The 16,501-nt window shown below is 45.7% G+C and overlaps 1 protein-coding gene and 2 long non-coding RNA genes across 4 annotated transcripts in view; 2 read left to right on the plus strand and 1 right to left on the minus strand.

The window, feature by feature from the left end:
- KCNQ3 (potassium voltage-gated channel subfamily Q member 3) overlaps positions 1-16,501 on the minus strand; it is a 297,518-nt gene that overhangs the window by 165,199 nt on the left and 115,818 nt on the right. The gene's annotated exons all lie outside the window — the stretch shown is intronic.
- Positions 1,345-6,207, plus strand: LOC140603419 (uncharacterized). Of its 2 annotated transcripts, none has more exons than XR_012006403.1 (5): positions 1,345-1,457; positions 1,980-2,140; positions 4,442-4,534; positions 4,842-5,019; positions 5,716-6,207. It is a non-coding gene; the product is annotated as an uncharacterized lncRNA (long non-coding RNA). The 2 variants fall into 2 exon arrangements; XR_012006404.1 differs by having other exon boundaries at positions 4,877-5,019.
- The window catches only part of LOC140603420 (uncharacterized), a 28,398-nt gene continuing 28,184 nt past the window's right edge, over positions 16,288-16,501 (plus strand). The window contains exon 1 of the long non-coding RNA XR_012006406.1: positions 16,288-16,458. This is a non-coding gene — a long non-coding RNA (uncharacterized lncRNA). The remainder of the gene's footprint in view (positions 16,459-16,501) is intronic.

Genomic DNA, 16,501 nt, shown 5'->3' on the forward strand with positions numbered 1-16,501 from the left:
TATTTACCTCCATATCCCTAATCACCAAACGTGACGTCTTGAAATCTGCAGATACGTGGTAATTGGATTAGGCAAACAGATGTTTGAACGCATAAAGGCATGTGGATGGTCTTGAGCTCTCACTTCCTTTTCCTTACCCCATGAACTGTGTCTCTAAGGAAGGGTAGTTCTTGAGAAAAAGGGAAGTGAACACAGTCTAATGTGAATTTCCCTTTTCATTAAGGGGCAGTTATGGAGCACCTACTAGGTGCCAAATGTCATGCCAACTTCTTTACATACATATTATCTCAAATCACGACACTGACAGAAAAAGGACGAAGGGTTATCAGCTTCATTTTTTTATTTATTATTTATTTATTTATTTTGAGAGAGAGAGAGGGAGAGGGATAGAATCTTAAGCAGGCTCCATGCTGAGCATAGAGCATGACACAGGGCTTGATCTCATGACCCTGAGATCATGACTGAGCCAAAATCAAGAGTTAGACACTTAAGTGACAGTGACACCCAGGCATCCCTATCAGCTCCATTTTTGTTGGATGATTAAACTGAGGCCAGATGGTGACCTTCTGAGGGTCTCTGAGATGGCGAGTGATGGCGCAGATGCCTCTTCAGCCTAGCTGTTGCCACCATAACCTGCCCCTTCCCTGTGATTCAGCTGTACTGTTATGTCATTGTTTTGTGAAGCAAAGTTAGAGGCTTCTCAGCCTGCACAAACCCAGAATAATGTTGTATTCACTGTCCTAGTTAATTTTTTTTCTTAAAAAAAAAAATCAGGCCAGCGTGTTCCCTGGCCTTCATCCCACTGTTTCTAGGATTGCCCCACACCATAGCTCAATAGGAGCTGGGAGTGGGCAGAGCCAACACCCACACAGTGACAGACTGGCTTTCTCCTGCCTTTTCCTGAGGCCCTGGAGGGACGGATGGGGGAACATGGGTACTCGGGCAGTAATGAGAGGAGAGATCGGCTAATCATGAGGGCAGCAAATGGGTTTCAGAAAACATCGGTCACATGGATGGAAAAGATAAACAGAGTGATGGGAGTAGGGGAATCGGGTCCCTTGTAAGCCCCAGCACTGACTTGGGCCCTTGGCCAACACCCTTCCCTACTCAGAGACTCAGTTTTGCCATCTGAGAAAGGAGAAGGTTGACTGACATGGGGTGAATTGTGTCCCTCTTCAAATTCATATGTTGAAGTCCTAACCCCCTAGTTCCTCAGATTGTCCTCTTATTTGGATACAGGGTCTTTACAGAAGTAATTAAATTAAAATAAGGTCATATGTGTGGGATCAAATCCCAAATGACGAATGACCTCATAAAAGGAGGAAATGAGGACACAAGCACATACAGAGAGAAGCCAGCTGGGGACCCAGTCAAGAAAAGATGACCACCTCTCAACCAAAAAGAGAAGGAACCCGCCCTGATGGAACCTTGATGTTGGACTTCTAGCCTCCAGACCTGTGAGAAAATACATTTTTAATGTTTTAGATCCACAGTCAGTGGTACTTTGTTATGGCAGCCAAAGGAGTTTACTATAGCTGGACATAACAGACATCCAGTTTCTGCTCCAAATGTAACACTAGGATGGATGGGTCCAATTCTGTGGTCCCAAATGAAGAGAATAGGATTCTAATGCCCAGGACAGAACTGGTAGCCAAACACAGAACTGGGACTATTTAGTTTGGGGGACAGAAAATATGGGGAAACATAACCTTCTCATGTCCCATGTGAAAAAGAGACCTTGGTTGGGCCCTATGGGAGGAAACTGGTCTGAGTTCCAGCTGCTACAGCAAACATACCACAGACCTTGTGGCTTAAACAACAAATATTTATTTCACAGAGTTCTGGAAGCTAGAAATCCAAGATCATGTAGATTCGGTTCTTGGTGAGAGTCACTTTCTGGTTGACAAGTGCTCTGTCCTTGCTCTGTCCTCACATGGCAAAGAGAGGGACCATTTTTCCTATGTTTCCTTTCTCATAAGGGCATGAATCCCATGACCTCATCACCTCCCAAAGGCCTTCACTGCCAAATACCGTAATATTGGGAGTTACGTTTCAACATCTGAATTTGGAAAGACACAAGTGATCAGTCCACAACAGACCCACATACTCTGAATGGAAGCAGCAGGGAGAGAAATGTCAGGTAAGCATGAGGGTGGCATTCTCCAGAGTCATAAGCTTCCCAACTCCAGGAGTATTCAAGTTGGATGGGGTGGGATGATGTGAAAGGCTTATAGCTGAAAGAGGAAAGGCCATGGAGGCAGAAGTTGGTGCAGCATATGAAGTAACATTGGAAAATGTTCTCAGCTGGGAGAAGGCTGTCAAATAAAGCACGGGATTTCCATACTTGGGGATACAGGCAGGGTTTCAGGGCCACATGCAGGGTGGCATAGAATCACAGCCCTGGTCAGAGTTTATACCAACACACCTGTACTCATCCACAGCACAACCCTTTTGAGCATCTGTTGTTCATCAGATATAACACAAGAGACTAATAACACAGCAAGGAAAGGACCCAGTCCCTGCCCTCACACAGTTAATATTCACTAAGTCATTCATTCTTTCCTGAGAGCCTTTCCTGACTGTCTCTTCTAAAATAGCATCCCCTTTCCCTGTTTTACATTTTTGCTTGGGCACTTCTAGCCTCTGACCACATTCTGTATTTTGTGCTGGTTGGATTTTCCAACTCCTTCACTAAGATGAAAGCACCAGACAAAGGGGGGGGGTCTGATTATTTTGCTGATTTATTCACTGTTGTACCCATAACCCAAGAAGTCAGCAAATCACTGACTATGTGCACAGCCCTGGGACAGGCGCAGGGTGAACAGTGGTAAATTTGAAAATCTGGCCTTTGTCTTTATGGCCAAGAAACACACCATCTGAAGGAAATTGAGAAAATAGCAAGAGCTAATATAAATGAGGGCTTTCTGCATGCCAGACACCCTAAGACCTTCCATATCTTATTTCTCTGGATCTGAGTAGCCTCTGTGAAGTCATGTGCTGTCCTTATTCCCGTGTTAGGGAGAGAGAGTACACTGAGGTTCAGAGAGATTAACTCACTTGCTCTGAACTGTACGTTAATAGGCAGCAGTGGGGCTTAAACCCAGTGGGTAGTATGGCTTGGCTCTGACTTTAGAGGTCCTACTAGGGTCCTCCTCCTGCTGTAGCTGCCCCTGCAAGGGGAAGGATTCTTCAAGACCAAGGGGGGTGTCATAATTTAGGGTCTACATCCCCCCTTTTATTGCACAACAGAGCACCTAGGACCATGCCATTCTTCTGCCCAAGTTTCAGAGGCTAGGTGAGCCTCCTCTGGTTCTAGGTTCCCGGGGGCATCCCAGGCCCCTGCAGACATCTAAGGTGAAGCTGGGAGGTGGATGCTACACTGAGGTGGGGGGGCAATGGAGGAGCATGGACTTGTGAGCTGAGGGTCCACAAGCATTCATCCAAAGCCCCTCATGGCATGGGGAGGGTCGGGAAGCAGGTAGCCCGTGGTCTGAAGAGCCCCGTTTGTACTGCAGTCCCTGCCTCACACATGCTAGGGGTATTTTTGTCTGTGGGACTCCAGGCTCAGGTCCTTAATCTCTAACCTGGATCTCTTGAGAACATTCTACCCAGCCAAGAGTCAGACTGAGGGGATTACGTGAAGGGGCTCCCTATTCTGGAAGCTCCTGCAGGACAAATGTGGTGCCTACACCAGGGAGGGAGGGGGTTGATTTCAGAAGGCCGGGAGGATGGTCCTCTGGCAGGACCAAGTCAAATACCCAGAAGGGGAAGTGACACAAGGCATAGAGTTCTGTCCTTCACCCGCACGCCCTCCCATCTGCCTCAACTGGGCCCGTCCAGCCTCCTGCCCCCGGGGGTGGCACTTGCCTGGCATCATAGTCAAACTGCCTGGGAGTGGAGAGTGGGGGCAACTGGCCCCTGATGTTGTATGATGGTGGAACAAACCCTCTCCCTCCTGTAGCCTGGCTGGCAGTTCTGTCCACCTTTGTCTCTGTCTCTCTCCCTTGTCACTGCCCTGTCCCTTCCATGTAACTAAGAGACTTCTAAAAAATGTTTGCTCTGTCTCTTAAATAAAACCTTATGTTGCACATTTTAATCAAAATCTGGTAATGTCAAAGTAACATAAAGTGCTAGGAGGATTTGACACTACATAGGAAGAAGTCAAGAGGAAAACCCACTGGAATGGACAGGCCTGGGTGGGCTCTATGTCATGACCACATTCTTTCAGCTGTTCTGTGCTGTGCAAACTTGAAGTCAGAACTTTCTTTTCTGGCCACTTTGAAGGGAGTGAATGTATAATGATTCAAGTGTCTGAAGGATTTCAAGTTCTCCTCTTTGTAGAGAAATCCCTACAACCCTAAGTGGCTTATCTCCTCCATATAGTGTTGACTGGTTTTCACAGGTCAGTAAAAAAAATAGAATCCCCATCTTTGCCTTACAGAGACCCAGGAGAATTGGAATTTTTAATGCCTTAAATGGAAACATGTCCAAGCTCAAAAATGCTACAAAAAAGAAGAGTCAAGAGAAAGAACAGGTAAGAGAAGGAAACAGGTAACATGCAGTGAGTGGAGACAGGTGGCAAAGTGATCTGGAGCCGCTGGAGGTGGGTGGAGGTGAGGTGGGGGTGGGCTGATGGGGTGGAGCTGAGGTAGGGGTGGGGGTGAGTCCATGGCATAGGACAGCCACAGACTTTGTTGACCTGGGTTCAGAATCCAACTCCACCACTTACTTCTCATTATGAAGCTGGGGTAAAACTTGGCTTTTCTGGGCCTCACCTTCCTTCTCTGTGAATGGGGATCATTACCCTGAACTTCTTGAAACTGTACTTGTTTCCATTTAAGGGATTAAAAACTCCAATTCTCCTGGTCAATTTAAGGCAGAGATGGGGAATCTATTCTTTGTACCTGCTTCTGGGAAACAGTGAATGGTTCACACAAGAGGAAAAGAGAAGATATGAGCCTTCTTTATACCTGGTTTCAGATGGTCTGTTTCTTCATTAGCTGGTGAGCTCCTGGGCAGGTGAGAACTAAAAACCACACCCCCACATCCAGAACATGGTAGGTTCTCAGTGAGGATTTGCTGAGGGATAGTAGCCAGCAAGGGAAATAAAGTCCCTTTATTCTACTAGAGGCAGCGAGCAATAGTAAATGAACACCACATATATATTATTGCATAGAAAATTAATAATAAATCATGCATTATTATTAAAATTACTGACAAAGAAATCATGTGTACAGTATAAAGTACAGCCCTTCAGAGTAGCTGAGCCAGTTGGGAAGGAAGGAGCAGTGCTTTAGAGGGGTGACCCCAAACAAATTTTCTGGGATCCAGGCAGATGGTATCACAAGGACAGAGAGGTGCTTTGGTGACAAAGCACTTGACGTGCTGAGAAACAGAAAGGAGCTCAGACTGGCCATGCAGAACCACTCCCATGCTGAGCCCGATCAGTGGCGCATTGACAAAGCACTGGAGGATGCCCCATATCCATCACCCACCTTCTTCCAAAAAGTCCAATGTCTCAAGAGACCTCCACATTATCAGGGCATGCAGGCCAGTGGTCATGTGATAGGTAATCTTTCAGATGTTCCAACCATCCTTGTCTCCTAATAATCACACATTTGTACAGACTCCTCCCTCTGAGTGTCCTGGACTTAGAGACTTGCTCTTGATGCACATTACAGGGCAGAAGTGATGGGATGTCATTTCTGAAATTAGGTTATAAAAAGACTGTGACATCCTTCTTGAAGACTTTCTCATGAATTCTCTCACTCTCACTTGAGCCCTGGGGGAAGCTGGCTGCCATGTTGTGAGGCAGCCCATGGAGAGGTCCATGTGGGGAGAGACCAAGGCCTGCCAAAGATGACAAGAGTGAGCCTGGAAACAGACCCCCCCACACACACACCAGCCATCAGATGAGACTGCAGCCCCACCAGGCAGTCTGATAGCAATGTGTAAGAGACTTGAATCAGAGATCTCCAGCAAAGCCAGAGCAAGATTCCTGACCCAGTCAAACAGGAAGATAATAAATATTTGTTGTTTCAAAATGCTCAATACTTGTTGGGGTGCCTGAGTGGCTCAGTCGATGAAGCATCTGCCTTTGGCTCAGGTCATGATCCTGGAGTCCTGAAACTGAGCCCTGCAATGGTCTCTCTACTCAGTGGGGAGTCTGCTTCTCCCTCTGTCCCACCCCCTTCTTGTGCACTCTCTTTCTATCTCTCTAAAATAAATACTAAATCTTTAAAGAAAAATAAACCTTGGGATTACTTGTTGAAAGCAGAACATAATATACATAATTAACGCAGGTCAGAGTGGCATCAACACTAGTCAGAGCGGCATGGACACTGGTTTGCATTCCCATCCTTGTTACTGCCTACCACCCATTTGGCTAATGCCCTGAAATAATCTCAGCACAAACTGAGGCCAAGGTCAGCATGGGAGAGTAAGTGGGAGGACTAACAAGGATATTCTCTCCAACTGCTACTTAACTGCAAAAGTTGAGCAAGTCACTTAACTTTTCTGAGCCTCAGTTTCCACATGCATGAAGTAGAAATAAATGGTGCCTGGCTCCTTCCCAGGATCATCTGAAGATTTAGTGAGCTGATGGCCATGGACATGCCTCATAGTCTACCAAGCTCTGTGAGGCAGCCACCATGATTGGGCCAATTTTCTCAGCACTGAGAGACCAAGATCAGAGAGGCTTATGGGCTCATCCAAGATCACCAAGCTTCCTCAGGGTGATGTGCCAGGATCTCAGGCCAGAATTCCAGAGAGTCCCAGCAGAGAGGTAAGCCAACAGTGCATTACTGCAGGAGGCATGCCCCTGCCTTCTGGGGTACCTGGCCCTGGCTGGACAGCTCTGCCATGGTGTGTGGCATCTCCACCCCAGGCTATGCTTCTATCTGCTGAAGACACAATGAATCAGTCCCCTTGCCATGCCAGCCCTCCACTCTTCTGAGGCAGGTGATCTAATAGAGGCTTTCCTTGATCCCCAGTTTCCTTGTTCCAGGCTATGTCTTCCTGCTGGTTCTTGAATCCCCTTTATCCTTAACTTTCCTCATTCCCGACATCCACTTATATTCCTATAATACTAAGAGAGTCACACTGTTCTGTTCCTGGCCAACAAACCTTTGCTCAAGTTGTACCCTCCACCTGGAATTCCCTATGTCTTCCTTCTCTGGCCCAACTTGCTAGTCTTCCTCCTTTTCTAATCCCAGAAACACTCTGTGAGGTAGGATTTATTATCCTTGCTCTGTAGATGATAATTAAGGAGCATGCCCAGGAGGATATGAGGATCCTCCTCATATGCCTCATGCCTCAGGAGGCAGCCCTCCTCTGGGTCCATGAGCCCAAACCCTGCACCCTTCACCTCCCCTCTGCCTGGCCAAAGCCTCCCTGCCCTTGGCCTGTCATCTTTTCCTCCCAGCAGGAGTTTATGGACCTCTCCTACCTCCTCATAGTTATTCTCAGTATTATGTACCCTTCATCTTATCACTAGTGATTATTAAATATTTTTGGATCAGAGATGCCCCAATGCAACCAATAAATTCCTCTCTCCAAAATGATCATACATGAGGCAACAACTCACAGAGCTTCCTAGAGCATTGTTCAGGTTGTGCACTGCATAAGGGCATCAGGCCAAGAGTCCTCCAGTAGAGGCTGAAATCCAGCTCACAGGCTACTAAGCAAGCCCTGAGTCCTGGGGCAGGAATCCCATTTTGGTAATGAATGTGCCCAATGAGGAGACCCCTTTTGCAATTACTCCTCCTGAAGATGTTTAGGTTCACCTTTTCCTAATTTGTATAAAGCCCCTCCATGAGCTACTATTGGCCACAGCACACACATATAATTCAAGGGGGAGCAGAAGTCCTGAAGCCTGTCCATGGACCCACCGGAGATCGAATGTTCTTCAGGTTAAGAACTACAGAATCAGTTCCTACTTATAGATGATGGGCCAGTACTAACATGCCCTGTGTTTGGCCAATGGTTTGGGACTCAGAACACATTTCTATAGACACAGTATTCAGAGTGTCAAGGGCCACACACCCCCGAAGCTGCTGACTGCAGTTCAGGAGTCACGATGCACAAATCATGGCTATGGCCAAATGCATTCGAGCTCAGTGTGAGGATAAAAACCAATGGGCCTCAGTCTGTGCCTGGCACATAGTAAATATTCAATATCCTCTCCCCTGCCTCTGGCCCTTGCAGGGGTTGATTCTGTGCTATGAGGCTGAACTTGGAAGTCTGACAGTATAGAAATGAGCTCTGTAAAACACCATTCAGGAGAGAAACCCCATAAAATGCATGTCATATTCTTCACATCCACATGGTTTTCCAAATTAACCTGACACGGGGAAGATGGGAACCACCTCAGGGCTGTGATGGGATGAGCTGAGTAAGAGGAAAAATGTTGTGGCAAGCCTCAGATGGGTTAGTGAGACAAATGGCTTCTGTAATATTCTCTCTCCAATATCCTGTGAGCCTCTGGGGTGCTGGGCAGAGTGTGGAGGGGCCACGATCACATGCCGTTTCTTCTAGTCCTTATGGTGAGAGTGGATGTTACCCTGCTTAGGAGACACTGAAGGCCAAGGCTTCCACGTGGCCCCAAAGTCACACACTAATGCATAGGACAGAACTGGATCCCTGGCTCACCAGGACTCCCCCTGCTTGGCTCAGGGCACAGATCCTGGAGTCAGACTGGCTGGCTTCAAATCCCAGCTCTGGGGGTCCCTGGGTGGCTCAGTGGTTGAGCATCTGCCTTTGGCTCAGGTCATGATCCCAGGGTCTTGGGATAAAGTCCCACATCGGGCTCCCTGCAGGGAGCCTGCTTCTCTCTCTGCCTATGTCTCTGCCTCTCTCTCTGTGTCTCTCATGAATAAATAAATAAAATCTTAAAAAAAAACATTCTTCAAATCCCCACTCTTCCATCTCCTAACTGTGTGAGTTGGGACGAGCCCCCTGCCCTCTGTGGAGATAACTGTGGTACCCACCTCAGAGGGCCGCTGGCTGGTTCATCTCTGGAAGTGTTCAGAGCAGGGCCTGGCACTTAGGGACTGTTCACTTCACTTTTATTGCTGTTACTTCTATCACTGCACTCTGGAAGCCTGTGCTTTGACAGTGGTGTGCGCAGGGAAGCCGAGGGTGTAAGAGAACACTTGCTACCATCAGCCCCGAACGCCACCCGCCCATCCACAATTCCCATCTGTGCTCTCAGGAACACGCCGGTTGTTTGTCAGCAAATGCCCTTTCCTGTTGAGGAGATGTTGACACAGAGAAAAGTGAGCTGCTTCTGGCAGGACACAGCCAGGCAGAAAACTGGCTCTGGGGGTTGGTAATGGCCCTGGGGGTGGCAGGGAGGGAGGACGGATGCAGAGACCACATAGTTGTGAACTCCGAGGCCTTCTTCATCCCCTCCTCAGTGGGCTATCTCCTAGCCGAGCCTACATCTTGTGGGGGAGGTTGGCTTGGCAAACCCCAGGAGCAGCCAGTGCAGAGCATGAGGAGGTACCACAGAGCAAACCCATTAAAGGAGTTGCATACTGAGAAATCCCATTTCCCACAGTGCAAGAGTGCCTGGAATATGATGGAAAAGCCATCAGAGTCAGAGATGTGGGACCTGGAGCCAGCTTGTGTCCTGCCATTAATCAGACTGCTGTGTGGCCTCAGTCCAGTCTTCTAGCCTCTCTGGGCCTCAGGTGCCTCCGCCCAACAATGTAGGGGCTGGACCAGAGCCGGACCAGGGCCCTCGCAGATGGGACTGATGAATTTTTTAAGAGAACAAGAATCTATGTCGTATATTAACTCTTAACTCTTTCCCTGAATCCTTCCATTTGCTCATTTATCCGCTCAATTCCACCAAGTCCAACTGGGTGTCCCAGAGGCCCCCTCACCCCTCAAAACCCTAAAATGAGCCAGTGTGTCCTCAGCGATCCCAAATGCCTGGGAATTCAGTGTGTTGCCCTCAGATACCTGCTGCAATGGTGTGAATGTTTCTGTCTCCCCAGAATTCACAAGTTGGAATCCTAACCCTCATGTGCTGGTGTTAGGAGATAGGGCCTTCGGGAGGTGCTTAAGCCATGAGTGGGGAACCCTCATGGATGGGGCCAATGGCTTATAAGAGACCCTGCAGTGCTTCCCCTTCTGCCACACGTGGACACTACAAGAGGTTGGCCTGGGAGGGAGCCCTCATCCCATCATGCTGGCACCATGATCTTGCACTTCCAGCCTCCAAACAGTGAGAAATAACTCTCTGATGTTTATAACCTATCCAGCTTGTGGGGCTTTGTTTTGCTGCTGGAAAGAACCAAGAGACTTCCTAAAACCAGGATTTCCTGCTGGGTGGGATCTCTGTTTTGCTCTGAACCCCAAGGTACATGGGTCTTCCTCTTCACTGGTTTCTTTAAAATATCCACTCATCATTACCATTTCATCAGTCTGGATCATTAAGATTGGTAAAGGCAGGTTATGGGGAGTGTCATCTGACAAGCAAATGGCCTTAGTTTCCTGATTTCACCCAATCTTCTCTCCCCACTGCTTTATCATGACCATAAACCCCAATTTCTCTGCCTCTTTGGGCACAGTAGCCTCGCCTTCCCCCAAAGCCTGGCCTTTGGCCACACACTGACGTTGGAAATACATATGGGGCACCTTTTACTGGCAAACTTGCAAAACCAGATCCATGGGAGGGAACATGCTCAGTGGTAAAAAGGTCTTCTTTATAAAGATACTCTGTCTTCTACAGCACAGGTAGTAATGTCTCTGACATTGGCTGTAGAAATGTTGTTCTAGATAGGGCTTCTGAGGCACCGGAAATAAAAGCAAAAATGAACATCTGGGACTTCATCAAGATAAAAAGCTTCGGCACAGTGAAGGTAACATCAACAAAACCAAAAGAAGGGGTGCCTGGGTGATTCAGTTGGTTAAGTGTTTTCGGCTCAGGGCAAGATCTCAGGGTCCTGGGACTGAGCTCTGCATCAGGCTCCCTGTTCAGCAGGGAGCCTGCCTCTCTCTCTCCCTCTGCCCCTCCCCCTGCCTCTCTCTATCTCTCTCTCCCTCTGCCTCTCCCCTTGTACAATCTCTCTTTCTCTCTCTGTCAAATAAATAAAAATCTTTAAAAAAAAAAACCTCCAAAGACAACCTACAAAATGGGAGAAGATATTTGCAAATGACATACCTGATAAAGGGTTAGTATCCAAAATATATAAAGAACTTTTACAACTCAACACCCCCAAAATAAATAATCTGATTAAAAATGGGCAGAAGATATGAACAGACATTTCCCCAAAGAAGACCAACAGATGGCCAACAGACACATGAAAAGATGCTCATTATCACTCATCATCAGGGAAATGCAAATCAAAAACCACAATGAGGTATCACCTCACACCTGTCAGAACGGCTGAAATAAAATCACAAGAAACAAGTTAGTCGTGAGGATGTAGAGGAAAAAGGAACCCTCAGGCATTGTTGGTGGGAATGCGAAGTGGTGCAGCCACAATGGAAAACAGTATGTGGGCTCCTCAAAAAAACTAGAAATAGAGCTACCCTACGATCCAGTAACTGCACTATGGGGTATTTACTCCCCAAATACAAGAAACACTAATTTGAAAGGATACGTGCACCCTTCTGTTTATTGTAGCATTATTTACAACAGCCAGATTTTGAAAACAGCCCAAATGTCTATCAACAGATGAATGGAAAAAGAAGTGGTAGATATATATACAATAGACTATTACTCAGCCACTAAAGGAATGAAATCTTGCCATTTGCAACAATGTGGATGGAGCTGGAGAGTGTAATACCAAGTGAAATAAGTCAGAGAAAGACAAAGACCATATAATTTCACTCCTATGGGGAATTTAAGAAACAAGACAAATAAAGGATAAAAGAGACAAACCAAAAAACACTCTTAACTATAGAGAACAAACTGATGGTTCCAGGGGGGATGGGTGAAACAGGTGAAGGGGATTAAGAGTACTCTATCTATCATGATAAGCATGGAGTGATGTATGGAATTGTTGAATCACTACATTGTCACCTGAAACTAATGTAACAGGCTGAAATTAAAATGAAAACCTTTTTAAAAAAGGTATGCTCCCTTTTAGAGGATCATTCTGGACTTAAAGCAGCAAAAAATAGTTTCCTATAGGTGCCTGGGTAGCACAGTTGTTTAAGCAACTGAGTCTTCATTTCCACTCAGGTTGTGATCTCAGAGTCCTGAGATGGAGCCCTACGTGGGCTCCACACTCTGCATGGAGTCTGCTTGGAATCCTCTCTTCCTCTCCCTCTCCCTCTCCCTCTGCCCCTCCCCACTCTCATTCTTTAAAATAAGCAAATAAATGTTTAAAAAATAATTTCCTTCATTGCACATGTATTGATGAGCATCTAACCAAGCACCAGGAACTGAGCTGGATGCCACATGGATATGGAACGCTGCAAGAAGTCCTAAGTCTCAAGCTATGCTATCTGATACATTAGCCATTAGCTAGATGTGGTTATTTAACTTTCAATTAATTACCATTAAATCAAATTTACAATTTAGTTGCTTCAGTTCCTTAGCCAAATTTCAAGTGCTCAACAGTCACATGTAGCTGGTGGTTACCGAACTGGACGGCGTAAATGCGAAACAGTTCCACCATCACAGAAAGGTTCTACTGGACAGCTCTGGTCCAGAACAAATAATGAGAAAGGAAAGAGAAAGCAGAGCCAACTGGGAGGCAAAGCATGAAGCACTGCTGAAGAGGCGTCCTCCTTAGCTCCACATTACTGCCCAACTGCTCCACAGGTAGGAACTACTGGTAAAGTTCAATGGCAGAGGTGCCTATTGAGAGTTGGCAGTTTGTCTTTTTCAGCCTTAAAGCAAGATGGGAGTACCATCTACGCAGCTGGATACAAATTCTCTCCATCCTGAGGGGTTCAACATAGATGCCTCCTCTTCCCAGGTGCTTCCGCCCTTAACTTCTGAGCTCTTCATCTTTTTGCCCTGGCCACATCCACAGACATCCTACCCTGGATCCCAATCATATATGTACATGTTTTACGGTCCCTCCTACTAGCTGCAAGCAACTTCCCTACCCTCAGTTCCTAGCACAGCAATTTAATAACTGAATGAATAAATGAGTCCATGAAAAATGAGTAAGTGAATGAATGAAAGCACACACAGTGGCCCATTCCACTGTGGGTTTAGTCCAGATCTGGTTTCTCTGTTGGAAACCTATCCATTCAATGGATTTCCTATCCGTTGAACTTGGAAAGGCTGGAGTTCTATGTCAGCTGTTTAGTTACTATCTCTTTAACCTCAGAAAGCTGTTGGAAAAGGAGATTCACAGGACTTAGGCACCTCTAATCACCCAGTACAAAACTCACACAACCATGCACTTTTCGCTAGACAAAAATAACACTCATGCGTCACCTTTTTTCTCCAATAAAGGGGATGGCTTTGCATGCACAAAAACATCCTGACTCTTCTCCTCACCCCATCTTCTTCCTATTTCTGTTCCTTCCAGACCTGGAGAAGTGTCCTTTTTGCTTGTTGAGCCAACTCTTCCCACTTGATCCAATCAATCCACCTGCCTGTGGATTGTTACTGATCCATCAATCACTGACCCCTCCCTTGCCCAATCTTGCATTTATGATTGCCCGTGATTGGTCTTCCATAAATTCAGATAGAGGATGCTGATCTCTTAACCTCTTTCTACATGTCCTGAATCCACCTGAATGACCCTCGTTCAAACCCTAACCATGACCCTTTCTTTTTCACCATCAGACCTCTTCAAAGATGCGCTGTTTCTTCACCAACCACTTACTCAGAAATCTGACTCTATCCCTCATCTATTAACACTTCTTTCAGAAGGAATCACTGTCCTTATTCTCACAATCCACATCATCTAATTTCCCAAATCCCTCCTTCTTGGCTGTTGGTTCAGAATGGAAAGAGGGACAAGTAGGGCAAAGTGAGTATGTTTTGTTAAGGTGATGAGGTATTTTAGAATGATGAAAATTAACATAAAAGTCCAGATTTGCCCTCTCTGTGACAGATGAGATCTGGCAACACTGGGCTTCCATTGCCACTGGACAGCAATCGGCAGAAGCAGTGGTGTCTCCCATTAGAGAAACTAGATCTTGCCAGTTCCCACAAGCCCTACTAATCCCTACTGTCTCACATGGGTCTCATTACTCCTTTGCAATATTTGCCAGGCCCCTGTAGACATGTGGGTTTGTACCTCCTGGACTATAAAGTTTCAAACTTATGATAGTTTTTTTTCCCTTGTGGTTATTTTAAAATGAAAGTGTTTCAATACTTCCAAAGATATAGTAATAAAAATCTAACTGTCACTGAACACATGGAGCATGGATCACAGGTAGTTCTGCTCACGAGATTGGGCTTTTCTTCCCCTATCACCTACACCACCATTGCCAGTTTTCTTATACATCATAGCTTTTTTTTTTTTTTAATCACTTATACATGAGTAAAAGAAAGCACAGGGTCACTTCTTTAAGGACTCTGTTTTGAGCTCTGAGAGCTTTTCCTGTGAGCTGGTGCCTTGTCTCAGTGCCTGAAGATCACAGTAAAGTGTAGGGTTTAACCTGGTCCTGCTCACATGTAGCCTTCATAAGGCCCACTTGCATGGCCACCTCTTCATCCTGAAACACTCTCCAAACCCCTTGGTGAGCTAATGTATTCAGTGGATTTGATTGCTTGCTCCATTTCCTTCCTTCATTCATTCATTCATTCATTCATTCATCATATCAATTATTCATTCCTTTATTCACTACAATTTTACTGAGACTACACTGTATTCCGGATCCCGTGCTAGGCAGAGGGAAAACATACATTTGCTTACACTCTTTTATAGTACGTACATTACACTGCCTTCAGTACATTAATATGTGTTCCAGTCTTAGCACCAGGGTTTGGAACCAGAGTCCAAACTGTGTTCCAGGCACCAAGCTAGGGAAACACAGCAGGAAGGCCACATAAATGCTTAGGAAATTCGATTGAGCCAGTGGACATAAAGCTGGAGAAGATGAAAGCTCATAACCTCATAGAAATTAACCTCAAGGCCCTAGGCTGCCTCATCAAAGGCCATCTCAGATGAGGTATCATGAGTCACTGCAGGAAGGCAGGAAGAGTACCACCATCAAGGTGCTGTTTGTGGCTTCCTCAATGACCTTCCAGCTACTCCTACCGCCCAAAAGATACTCTCTCCCTGATTTCTCAAGCCAGAGGTGACATTCTTGTGGGGACAGCCATGTGATGTCCTGAATGACTTTGCATATGGTTCTCCCAATCCTTACAGTATGCAGTTCTCAATTACATGTGTTTTTTTTTTCTACCCTGGAATGAAAGGCATATCTGTGTCAGATCTGCTCAGTGAAGAAGACAGGAAATGAAATGAAATTTGCAGACAAGATGCTACTTACTCATTTTTCCATTTTGAAGACTATGGTTGAAGAGAGGAAAATATTCTGAGAAGTTGCGCATGTCCTTTGTGCTTAAATCAAGATTGTTGCTGGGCAATAATTGGCCTCTGTCTACAAGTGTTTTTGGTGGGATATCCAGGCCTCTTTGCAGACATGATTTCAGTTAAGTGGGAAAGTACATTATGAAATACGCCCAAGGAGGAAAGAGGATTCTCCAGTGATATACTGTGACCTCATCAAAGCATCTCTAGGTAGTGAGGAAATTTCCACTATATACAGAGTATATAGAGAGTATATACAGAGTAGGATTAGTATCCTACTCTCTAATAATATAAATTTAGAAGTAACCCTCATGTTTGCTAAACACTTAGCCTTCCCAGTAACTTCACAAGTGCACCATATTCAAAGACATTGCCAAAGCTAGATCCGCACATGGGCTGAGTGGGAAGTACCTATGGGGTGTCATCTAAGGGAAACTGCATGCTTTCCTTCCCATCTCTGTCTGCTGCAAGCATCTATTCTATAGGAGGCTGTGGTGCCTAGAATGTTCAACCATAGATTTTCTTCTACAAGGCCTTCCTAAAGGGACAAATTGATTTTTTTTTTTTATTGTCTGGTGACATTATATGGAGAAAAAAAAAAGGTATCCTAAATGAAAGAATGAATTAACTTTTTTATTATGATGTAAAAGATATGGGTCCTGGAAGAAGAGAGATCTCAATTCGAATATAGATAATAATACTTTTCTCACATAGCTGTCATGTGGATTAAATGAGGTCGTGCGTGGAGAGTACTAGTCATTTTCAGAGCTGAATAAAACAGACATTTACTGGGTTTGCTATAGGTGTCAAACACTGTTCTGAGCCCTCTACACATATTGACTCACTGACTCCTCAAGAAAACCTTGTAAAGTGGTGCTGTTCTAATCCTTATTACAGAGATGACAAAACTGAGACCCAGAGGAGTTAAGAAAAGTGCCCAGGATCACGTAACTCATCAGAGTTGGAACTTCCAGAGAGGCCAGGTAACCAACACATAGTAAGTGACTTTGTTTATATTCTTGGGAAAGACCCAGCACTGG

The sequence above is a fragment of the Canis lupus genome, chromosome 14 (genome assembly GCF_048164855.1).
Source record: "Canis lupus baileyi chromosome 14, mCanLup2.hap1, whole genome shotgun sequence".
Taxonomy (NCBI): domain Eukaryota; kingdom Metazoa; phylum Chordata; class Mammalia; order Carnivora; family Canidae; genus Canis; species Canis lupus.